Source organism: Mustela nigripes, chromosome 6 (genome assembly GCF_022355385.1).
Source record: "Mustela nigripes isolate SB6536 chromosome 6, MUSNIG.SB6536, whole genome shotgun sequence".
In the NCBI taxonomy this organism is placed as follows: domain Eukaryota; kingdom Metazoa; phylum Chordata; class Mammalia; order Carnivora; family Mustelidae; genus Mustela; species Mustela nigripes.
The window spans coordinates 141,970,870-141,983,399 of NC_081562.1; the positions used below are offsets into that span (position 1 = coordinate 141,970,870).

Sequence of the window (12,530 nt, forward strand, 5' to 3'; positions counted from 1 at the left end):
CCAGTATGAGTTAGTGCCTGATTTTCAGCTCTTAAAACCCATTTCTGAGATATATATAAAAATATGTAGTAAAAGCAAACACATTCGTTTTTTTTTTTTAAAGATTTTATTTATTTATTTGACAGAGAGAAATCACAAGTAGATGGAGAGGCAGGCAGAGAGAGAGAGAGAGAGGGAAGCAGGCTCCCCGCCGAGCAGAGAGCCCGATGCGGGACTTGATCCCAGGACCCTGAGATCATGACCCGAGCCGAAGGCAGCGGCTTAACCCACTGAGCCACCCAGGCGCCCCAAACACATTCTTTTATTTAGTTTGTCACATATTTTTTGAGTACCTACTGGCTCTCAGCACTATTTAGATACATGGAGAAATGTAGTTTTTGGTCTTAAATATCTCATGGTTTAGTAGGGAAGGTAGGTACTTGGATGATAGCTCCAACAGTATAAGAAGTGCTATAAAACGTTAGGAGGGAGCAGCCAGGTGCCCAGGAGTACTTTATGGAGGAGTTGCTTTTGAACTAGATATAAAAGATCAATAGGAGTTTACCACGTGGACAAGGATAGGGAAGCATATTCTAGGCCAGGGAAAAGAGTGTGCAGAGGCACAAAGCCAGACTGTCCAGAAACTATGGGTAGAGGGGCTAACTGGAGCCTAACATCTGGGCTGGGAAGTCGTGCTGGTTAATGTAAGCAGAGATTGTATACATTTGAGACTGTAGAGTGTCCTGGATACTAAATATTCTTGAAGCACAGTGTTCCCTGTGTTTAGAACACTAATATTTGTGTGGACTATATAGGGGGTTGGATTGGAAGTCAACCAGCCAGTTGTGGAGAAACCTTTTGTATGGAGTCACAGTAGTGTGGGATACAGTGCAGTCATGAGATTTTCACAGCATCTTGAAGGGAGGAGAGAGAGGACTCATATGGCTGACTGGAGGTCCAGGGGAAATACCAGGTTCTTCCTGGGTTGTCTTAAGCCAGACAGGTTCCTGTGAGGTCTCTTCTTTCCCAAGACTGGCCCCAAACACCCAGCCTGCTTTTCTTTCCTCATAAGAGCTCCCTGAGGGTTTTCTCACAAGTATTCTGTGGAGCTGCATCTCCCTGGCAACACCCTTCTTTGTTACCCTAGAATGCAGGCATGTAGATCTTTTGCTATTTAAAGGGGTGAGGAGAGCAGCCTTTTTCTTATTAAAAGAATGTATGCTCATTGTAGAAAATTACAAAATATATATTATTATAAAGAAAATAAAAACTACCCATAATCTTAACATCCAGAGATTTTGGGTATATGTCTTTTAGTCTTAGGGTCTTATGAAAAGAATACAATACACATATCTTTTTTCATAAATTTGCCATCTTCTAGAGTTTTTATCACTCTGATTCCTGATCTTTAATTCTGCCCTTCTTTGCTGAAGTGGTAGTTGAAAGCAAATCTTCCTTTTGCCTCCATTCCCCTCCTTTTAGGTCCTGGCTCACTGACCCTCACATAGCCTTCTCTCCCTCTTCTGGGCCTGCACAGTCAAAACAATATATCTCCATTGTTTAAAAATGATAATTTGCAATCCTGAGGACTTTAGCCTGGGTGACAACCAGCTCTGTGAGCGTCAGTCAGAAGTTACTAAAGAGTTCCAGTAATATGAAGTTTGAAAAAAACCTCTGATTTATGAGCGTTTGGAATTGAATAGGAGTCCAGTGAATAGAAACTAGGTTTTCATAGCTAGGAGAAGTAAGAGGGAGAGGAGGTAGAAATTGGAAGGATAGATTCTTCAAGAAATTTTTCTGTGAAATAATAGAGAAAGATGAGTCTGTGAAACAAAGGGGTGAGGACAGGAGTGTGGCAAAGAGAAGTGTTTTGAGGAAAGTGGAAGGAGAGAGAGACATGAGAAGGCTGAATCATCAGATCTAGGAAAAAACCTGTGGTTTGCATTTATAAAGCTTTCTTCTTTAAAAATCTCAAGTTCAACGTTGGTATTTACTAAATCTGGAGAGCAAGCTCATGGACTTGCTATGGTATTTATTTTCTATATATCTTAAGGATCTGATCAAAGGATAAACAGTGGTTTTTGTCTTTCACATATTAGGAATGTTGAGAGATTAAGAAGTAATCTGTGTGCTGATACATTGATTACTTTGGTTAACTAAGAGTTATCCTCTGTGCCATGCATGGATCATGATTTTTTGAAAAATTAGGACAAATTCTTAGCAGTCAAAATTTTCTAAACTTAATTAGATTCTAAACGGTTAGGTTCTTATGATGCCTGAAGCTTTAAATTGTGAGTATTCGTTATGATGTGATATTATGTGATAAAAGCATTAGGAAATCAGATTGAAATCTTTATTAAACCTATAATGTAGCTGGTGGTGGGTATTACAGAGGGCATGTATTGCATGGAGCACTGGGTGTGGTGCATGAACAATGAATTCTGTTACACTGAAAAGAAATTTTTAAAAAACCTATAATTTATGCTAAAAGTGACTCTTCTGAATAATTCCTAATGTCCTTGTATACTTGATACTTGTTTCATTTTTTTCAGAAAGGATGGTTTGGTATAGGTAGGACTTTATAACACTTAATTTCCTTTTTACATGGTCAAATTATGATTAACTAGTGTGGGCACAAAAGGTGTGACAAAAAGATTCAGTCAGTTTCATCCTTTGCATCTGGTCATTTGAGAGTAGTAGTTTTGAGCACCATGGACTTTCTAAAGCTTCCACCTATCAGGGTTACTCTGAAAATCCATCACATTCAGGAAAATCTGACAACTCAAGGCTGCTCTTGGCCCTCAGGCCTCCGTGTGCACCAAGAGAGGCTAGAGTTTTAAGTTTCCAGTTTTTCTGTTTTATAACTTCCCAGATATAAATGGAATCTTTCCCTTCTACCTGCAGTCAAAAGTAAATAGAAGTCACAGTGGTGATAATGTCAAAGAGCTGAAAGCAGGATTTGCCTTAAACAGATCCTGAAGGTGGCAGATAGTTGAGGTTAAATCGTGACTTGGCTTTCTTCTTGCTTGAGATATTTTTTATGTTGATTTATTTTTAATTGAAGCTGCTTTCTTGTTTGTTAAGTATATATATTGCTATGTAAGACTAGTTTCTATTCCCCTGTGCCCCTGGAAAAACAATTGGTAATAAGTTGGAGAGTTTATTTTAAATAACCAAGCCAGGAGGAAACCTTGTCCAAAAGCCAAAATGGTGAAAGCAAAAAAAAAAAAATAATAATAATATATAGAGAGAGAGACACACACACATACACACACACACACATATATGTGAGTTATATGCAAGTAGTTTTAAATAGCCACATATCCTCTGGAAATAATATAATTCTTAAATGGGTAATTAAACTTTCTTTTCTTTCTTTTTTTTTTTTAAGATTTTATTTATTTGACAGAGATCACAATTTAGGCAGAGAGGCAGGCAGAGGGAGAAGCAGACTCCCTGTTGAGCAGAGAGCCTGATGTGGGGCTGGATCCCAGGACCCTGGGATCATGACCTGAGCCAAAGGCAGTGGCTTTAACTCATTGAGCCACCCAGGCACCCTAAAATTTCTTTTATAATGTAAGATTTCAAACATGTACAAGGTAGGATAATGCTATGGATATAAATTTATGTATACATAAACTTGATAATTACTAAGATTTTGTAGCCTCATCTATCTTCTTTTTTTTCTGTTTGTTAAAGTATTTTAAGCAACTCTGCAGATCTCAGACCTGTCATTTTACTCCTACTTACTTCTGGGTATGCAACTTGTAAAAGATTATGGACATTTTTTTATGTAACCAAATGTCACTGTCATATCTAATAAAATGAAGCATAATTCCTTACAATGATATGCACTTCTTGTTCACATTTCCCCATTTATTTCACAAATGTGTAATCTACTCTGAAAGTAAGAGTAAGGACACCCTGAATTTTTCTTGTTGGAAGTCCCTTGGGAGTTGTCAATGTCTCCAGAAGATCTGGATAGGCAAAGTAATCCTCATGGAGCCACTGGAAAGGATGTGCTTTAAAACCAGCTTTCCAGGGGCACCTGGGTGGCTCAGTGGGTTACAGCCTCTGCCTTCAGCTCAGGTCATGATCCCAGGGTCCTGGGATCAAGCCCCACATCGGGCTCTCTGCTCGGCAGGGAGCCTGCTTCCCCCCCCTCTCTCTGCCTGTCTCTCTGCCTGTGATCTCTGTCTGTCAAATAAATAAATAAAATCTTAAAAAAAAAAAAAAAAACAGCTTTCCAAAGCTTCATGCCAAGTAGCTGCTGCTGAAGCCTGTGGGCACCTCACCTCTCAAAGCTAAATAACTCTTTTTTATAAATGACCAGTTCTCTAGGTGTCAGCAAAGGTGAAAGAAGCAAAAGCAGGGAGTCCTAGAGCTTGAAGGAAGCTCTGGAGATTATCAGGGTCAGCACAGTGCCTCAAGAGAATTTGTTCTAATATAAACGTTAATCTTCCCACAGACCTGTGTGTTTTTGGAAATGAGATTATAGGGAGCAGAGAAAACTACATGGGAATGTTCTTCAAGGATTATACTCTGCTAATCTCCTTTTTTATGCGTCTGTTCTAAATGCAAATAGTATGTAAAGGAGCGCCTCAGAATAAAGCCGGCCTTGGCATGCAGTGAGGGATTGAAGTAGGAATGATTTAACAAAGGATACATTTTAATGTATGAGTTGTAGGTTTTCTGTTTCAATCTGGTGGGAAATTAGAATGACGTTTCTCATTACTTTGGCTGCCTGTGCCAAAAATCCATCTTCTTGGGCCTAAGTAGGACCAGGAAGGATGTGGATGGCTATCAGAAAACAAAACAAAAATGCAACATTTGCTATTGATAATGGGTCCAGCAACATCATATTTGTATATTAAAAATGGTCTGCATTGTGTTATGTTGATCTGGTATATCTACTGCCAGCTAAGTAGATATAATTTAAGCTTAGTGTTCAATTGAATCTTGTTTTTTATTTCAACATACTAATTCCCTTACTTGAGTGACTTTTGCAGAAAGAGAAAAATGTTCTTAAAATTTTGAGGTAAAAATTTTTCATTTCAGTATTGACTTTCTATTGCTCCTTATTTTTTTGTATTCCTTCCTCTGGCTCTTTTTCATTGCTTTAATTTTTTTATATAATGTTTTAGTTCACCTAGAATTCTCTCTAAAAATGAGCAAAAGTTGGAAGAAAAAGTAAAACTGAATTTTTTTCAGTAAATGCTAACTCTGTGTTGTATGATGTTCTTTAATCAACTAATTCAAGGAAATATACTGTTTTAAAATGTAACTCATTTTCTTGAAGGTGATTCAGGGTATGAGGGACATAAAAGTAGTTGGTGAACTGCTAATAGCAGAGATTATTTTGTTCAGTTTGAACAAGAATTTGTTATATATCTGTACTTGTATTTTGTAATTTTGTATGTGATAACACATTTCTTTAAAGGTTATATTTTAGCTTTAGAATGCCCCCTGTTTTCATCTTAGTGATAATACTTTGAATAAAATTTGATATTTCAAAGATAATTTAAGCAGATATAAAGGAATCAGCCAATTTTCAGAAAAAGATTTTGTTTTTATACTTAAAATCAGAAAAATACATATAAATTAGTTTTAGTGTTGGAGAGATTGTTAAAGATTTTCTGTCATTTATAATAATTTTCAATGGGGTTGGATACTTTTTTTTTTTTTAAGATTTTATTTATTTGACAGAGAGAGATCACAAGTAGACAGAGGCAGGCAGAGAGAGAGAGAGGGAAGCAGGCTCCCCGCTGAGCAGAGAGCCCGATGCGGGCCTTGATCCCAGGACCCTGAGATCATGACCTGAGCTGAAGGCAGCGGCTTAACCCACTGAGCCACCCAGGCGCCCGGGTTTGGATACTTTTTGTTTGATGTTCCAAGTTCTTCATAGAGAGAGGTGATTTGTCACAAGCAATAATGGGAGAACAACTGAGTATAAACATAGTTACTCTTTTTACCCTTTTCTTTATGATTTCTTTTTTGTAGTAAAATAGGGAAAGGTTTATAGGGAAGCTGTTGTTTAAGGGGTATAGAATTTCATATTTGCAAGATGAAAATGTTCTGAATAATCTGTTTCACAACTGTGAATATACTTACTACGGAACTATATAAATTAAAGATGGTTAAGATGGTAAATTTTATTCCACATTATTTACCACAATAATGAAAAAAGAATGACGAAGGGAGTAGACATTGAAGTTTGAAGAAAAAGTGTGAATTTTTGTAGGTTCTACTTTGAATAGTATTCAGAGGTTATTTTACTTTGCCTGATTTTAATATTTAAAGTTACTGCAAGCTTGGTAAACCCCAGACTGTTAAAAGAATTACATTTATTAAAGGAATTACAAAACACAGAGGCTTTTAGAAATTTTCACTCTATTGATTAATTACGATGACATCTTAATAGTGTTCTTCAGAAATGAGAGTTTTTGAGTCCTGGGAGAGAAAAATCTCTAGTGGTTCTCCAAAAAGACATGGGAGAGAAAAGCCTGTTTATGGTAGTGAATGTATTAGGTAGACACACTATCAGATAAAGATGATGCAAGCAGAAATAGTTCAGGAAAAAAATATGTTCTATATAGCAGTATACTTCTATTTTGGCAGATAATAAATACCTTTATGTATTTGGTATCTGATATGTTAATACACCGTGATAGGTATTGGTAGTGTAAGTTGGTCTCCTTGGGTCCTTAGAACTTTCTAGTTTTCCCTTTTTTAAGGGCTTATTTACTGCTTTTACTTGGTGTAAGGAAAAAGAGTCAATGTATACATACATATACACAGTTTGAATTAAATGTAGTTTGTTTACGTAAAATTTTAAGTATTTTTTGTACTATATTTTAACACTAAAGACACAAAATTATTTTTTTTTAAAGGTTTATTTATTTTAGAGAGAGAGAAAGAGAGCGTGAGTAGGGGGGCAGAGGGAGAGGGAGAGAGAGAACCCCAAGCAGATTCCTAGCTAATCATGGAGCCTGACATGGGGCCCGATCCCACCACACTGAAATCACAACTGGAGCTAAAACCAAGAATCAGCTGGCCAACTGACTGAGCCCCCCAGTTTCCCTCAAAATTATTTTCCTAATGTTTATATATTGTTTTAAGTTAATACTTAATTGCCTGAATTCTTTGATTTTCATTGATTAAGATGAAGGAGATGAAGTATGAAGTGCAAGTACAGTGCTTGGAATGTGCAATAATTGTTTGCTTTTATCATTCTACTAACTTGCCTCAAATGATTAAAATGGTAGCAGTTAGGCCAGTGGTTGCAATTAGGCTTCAAGAGGAAGTGGCTTATGTTGTTTTAAAAGTATGTTGTATTAGGAATTCATTTGAAAGTAATATAACTCTACTTACTATGCTTAAATAGACCTTCAGAGGGTGTTGAAAAGGAAAGATACTGGGCTGGGCACCTGGGTAACTCAGTCAGTTGAGCACAAAGCAGAGAGCCCCATCCCAGGATCCTGAGACCATGACCTGAGCAGAAGGCAGAGAGGCTTAACCCACTGAGCCACCCAGGCCCCCATACCTCTCATCTTTACTGGGAAAAAAGAAAGGTCGCAGTACATGTTCAATTAATTAGTCATCCTATATGCCATGGGGCATCCTGCTCTGCAGGGAACCTGCTTCTCCCTCTACCTCCCTCCCTCTGTTATGAATAAATTAAAAAAAATAAAATCTTTAAAAAATTTGTAGTTGTTTTATAGGCAACATTCTGATATGATGCCACGAACTTACTTTAAATGGCATATTTTATGCTCCTAAATTTTTATACTTTGGATTTCTTTTATTTATTTATTTATTTTTTAAAAGATTTTATTTATTTATTTGACAGATAGAGATCACAAGTAGGCAGACAGGCAGGCAGAGAGAGAGGAGGAAGCAGGCTCCCTGCTGAGCAGAAAGCCGGACACCTATGCCGGGGCTCCATCCCAGGACGCTGGGATCATGACCTGAGCTGAAGGCAGAGGCTTTAAGCCACTGAGCCACCCAGGCACCCCTGGATTTCTTTTAAAGGGATTTTTAAATATTGCAGGAGTTTCTTTTAGCCATTTTATGTCTGAAAATCTAAAATATAATCTATTACTAGATTTTATATTTCATATTAAGACCAGGTTTCATTATAATGCTTTTTTAGGTGCTTAATTCTTAGACTAGCTTGTGTATGAATTCTGACCTTTGGACTGAAACTGAAAAAACTTAAGGATGCAATTTAGTCTAGCCATGTTTTGTCACTGCTTCAGATTTTGACTTTTTTTTTTTTTTAAAGATTTTATTTTATTTATTTGACAGACAGAGATCACAAGTAGGCAGAGAGGCAGGCAGAGAGAGAGAGAGGAGGAAGCAGGCTCTCCGCCAAGCAGAGAGTCCAACGCGGGGCTCGATCCCAGGACCCTGGGATCATGACCTGAGCCGAAGGCAGAGGCTTAACCCACTGAGCCACCCAGGCACCCCCTGACTTGTTCTTTTAATGTAAATCCTTGGTTCTTTCTTCTTCACCTGAATTTTGGGAAGACTTTGAAAAGTTTTTTTTTTTTAAAGATTTTATTTATTTATTTGACAGATAGAGATCACAAGTAGGCAGAGAGACAGGTAGAGAGAGCGGGGTGGTGGGGGGGAAGCAGGCTTCCTGCTGAGCAGAGAGCCTGATGCGGGGCTTGATCCCAGGACCCTGGGATCATGACCTGAGCCGAAGGCAGAGGCTTTAACCCACTGAGCCACCCAGCCACCCCTGAAAAGTATTTTATTATTATTATTTTTTTATAAAAATTTATTTATTTGACAGAGAGAGAGAGAGAGATCACAAGTAGGCAGAGAGTTCTGCATAGAGAGAGGGGGGAATCAGGCTTCCTGCTGAGCAGAGAGCTGATGCAGGACTCTATCCCAGGACACTTAGATCATGACCTGAGCCGAAGGCAGAGGCTTAACCCGCTGAGCCACCCAGGTGCTGGAAAAGTATTTTAACCTTCCAGATCATAGGATTAATACTTGTAAATTGTTTAAGTTCCAAATTCTTGACTAAATTATTTAAATGCAACAATAATAAGAATAACAAAAGTGGGTATTGAACTCAGTCTGTGCCAGGCCTTTGACTCACAACAACTTTATAGAAAGATACTGCTTTCATTCCGCTTAGCAGTGGTGGAAAATAAGGTATAGAGAGGCTGAATGAATAACTTGTCTTAGGTCACACAGCTAGTAAGAGGCAAGGCCAAAATTAGAACCCAGGCTATCTGGCTTTAGATTTAATCAAGCTCTCTACTCTTTATTGTAGAGTAATACAACCTATGTGATACATAGGGTACTCAGTGTTGAACTGGACCATATAGAGGGCATTGCCTTGGAAATTCCATAACAATTGAATTTAATAATAAAAATAGGTTATATATTGTTATTGTATATGTACACATATATATTATATATGTGTGTGTGTGTGTATATAGACACATAAGCAGAACTATGCAGTACATGTTAACATGTACTGTATATTGTTACTCCTTCATTCTTCAGTGGCAGATTAAGATAGTTCTATATTTAGATTCCAACTCCGTTTCTGATCTGGGATGTGTGAAGAGCATTAGAGAATTTAAATTTTATCCATTTTGATGTATTAGTAATTGTTTCCATGTAATTTCTGGCATCAGTAACTATTCTGTGTGTTGAACCATCACTCTGGGGCCGAGAGTATGATAGCACCCAGAGCTTTCAACTTAAGTTTTATGAGATGATGAAGAAATCAGTCCCATTGCCTTTGGTAAAATCAATTTATTGAGTCTTTTCCTGGCAAGAAGCCAGTTACTTGTTATATCCACTAGATATGGGGCCAGAGTTGTTATTTTTTATGTGTGGTAAGAAAATACATACAATCTGCAATCCTGACCAGTTTAAGTGTACAGTTTAGTGGTGTTAGTAATACAGTGTTGTGAAACAGATCTCCAGAACATTTTCATCTTGTAAATCTAAAGTTCTATATCCATTAAACAAAAACTTTCTTAATACCCCTGCCTTCGGCCCTGATAACTACCATTCTACCTTCTGTTTCTGTGAGCTTAACTACTTTTAGATACTTGATATGAGTGGATGCATCAGTATTTATCTTTTTGTGACTAGATTATTTCACTTAGCATAAGGCCCTCAAGGTTTATCTGTGTCATACTCTGTGGTGGGAATTTTTTTCTTTTGTGAGGCTGAATAATATTCCTTTGTATGTATATACCACATTTTATTTACTATTAATATTTTTAAAGAAATTTATTTATTTATTTATTTATTTATTTTAAGATTTACTTATTTGACAGAGAGAGCTCACAAGTAGGCAGAAAGAGAGAGGGGGAAAGCAGGCTCCCTGCTGAGCAGAGAGCCTGATGCAGGACTCGATTCCAGGACCCTGGGATCATGACTTGAGCCGAAGGCAGAGGCTTAACCCACTGAGCCTCCCAGGCGCCCCTCTTTATTTTTTAACTAATTTACATACCCAATGTGAACCTCAAATCCACTCCAAGATCAAGAGTCCTACAATCTTCCACATGAGCCAGCCAGATGCCTCTACTAAAATAATTCTTAAGGGTTTTTGGTATTTTTGTTTTTGCCAGTTCAGTACTTTGTAGGACTTACACAAAGTTATTGATAGAACAAATAAAATAATTCAAGTGAATTAAAATTTGCTTCATAGACATTCTTATAAAGAGTTTTTTGTTTGGAAATAAAGATTAATATGAAGTTTGGGTAATAAGTGGTTTTAGGCATTCATTTTGTGGTATCTGGCTTTTGACATATATATTTCTTATCAATTATTAGAAATGATCTACATTATTGTTAAGAATAGTTTTATTATTTACTATTTGTTCTTACAAGATGTCTACTGGGTATTGTTCTTTTGGGCGCCTATCTCACTGAAACTTCATTATGTACACTTATTACTTGCATCTGACTAGTGATTATGATCAATTTTAGTTTGTCTTACTGAAGGCAACTATAGGATTGATATTTAAAAGTTCTGGAGTTAAAAGAATTTTAACTGCTACAAAGGTAATATTCATTTTCATAATGCTTTTAAAATATGATAAATGAAACACATATTGGTTAGAATATAAAATGATACTCCTACTGCTACAGATAGAAAACTAAAGATACTCTATAGATTAGGTAGGAAAAACAAATCAGCTAGAGCATTGTTTTTCAAAAGTTAAAGGATCCCTAATTTTAATTTGTCCTCAAAAGATCATCACTGCTTATTGGAAATGTAATGAAAATAGACTGTATAATTAAGCATGATTTAATTTTGATATTCGCTTTGCTTTCAAGGGAGAATTTTTTAAAAGATTTTATTTATTTGAGCAAGCATGAGAGAGAGCGAGCCTGAGTGAGGGGAGGGGCAAAGGGAGAGGGAGAAACAGACTCCCCTATGAGCAAGGAGCCCGATGTGAGCCTTGATCCCAGTATCCCAGGATCATTACCTGAGCTGAAGGCAGACACTTAACCAACTGAGCCACCCACATGCCCCACAAGGGGAGAATTTTTTTTAAAAGACTTAATATTCAGCCATTTATATTTACAATACCAGAAACAGTGATCTACTTTCCCCTTCTCATTTTATTTGGATTATAGATTTCAGATGGCATTTGTTTATGCTCTACACATACAAAAAGCATGTGAGGCAACACCATTCCCATGTAATTCTCTTTAGAATTTTAACATGGTAGATATACAAATATGAGTCTTATGTGGTTAACTCTGTTATCAATAAATAGTTTCACCTGAAATTCTCAAGATAAATTAGGTTAAAAAAATTTTTTTATAATTTAATTTATTTATTTGAGAGAGAGCAAGAGAGTGTGAACAGGGGGAGGGTCAGAGGGAGAAAGGGAGGGAGAAGCAGACTCCCTTCTGAGCCAGGTGCCTGACATGGTTCTTGATCCCAGGACCCTGGAATCATGACATGACCTGAAGGCAGATGCTTAACCCACTGAGCCACCCAGGTGTCCATAAAATTAAGTAAAATTTAACTGTACTGAATTTTGCAATCTGTTAGCCACACTTAAAAAAAAAAAAAAAAACTGCAGTGGAAAGAAAGACACTAAAATGAGACCAACTCTACATTTTTCATTTTGTGTTCTCTTTATTTAGTGCAATTAAGCACAACTTTTAAAAAAATAAAATGAAATATTTTACATCTATATTCAAGTGTTCACTCTCATTATTTTCCTGTTTTCAACCTTAAAAATATTTGAAATATTCTGTAAATACTTTCTTTTCCTTATAGAAGAAACAGATTTTGAAGAATTGTGTCTTAATACACAGAAATCAAGATAATTTTCCAACTTCATGCTTGTAATAGTGGGTTTCAATTGTAGTCCTTTAAAATTAAAATAGACAAGGTATAGATTTTATTTCTCAGGAGCAGAATTGATAGTGAAATCTGCTATATTGTGAATTCACATTTTTTCATCCTTTATTAACTGTCTTGAATGCAGGCCCAGTAGCTCTGTGACATTTGCAGCTGTATTGTGACATCATAAACCCCATCATAAGGGAAC

At 36.8% G+C, this 12,530-nt stretch overlaps 1 protein-coding gene across 9 annotated transcripts in view; it reads left to right on the forward strand.

Moving 5' to 3' along the window:
• The window catches only part of CREM (cAMP responsive element modulator), a 71,105-nt gene that overhangs the window by 18,349 nt on the left and 40,226 nt on the right, over window positions 1–12,530 (forward strand). The gene's annotated exons all lie outside the window — the stretch shown is intronic.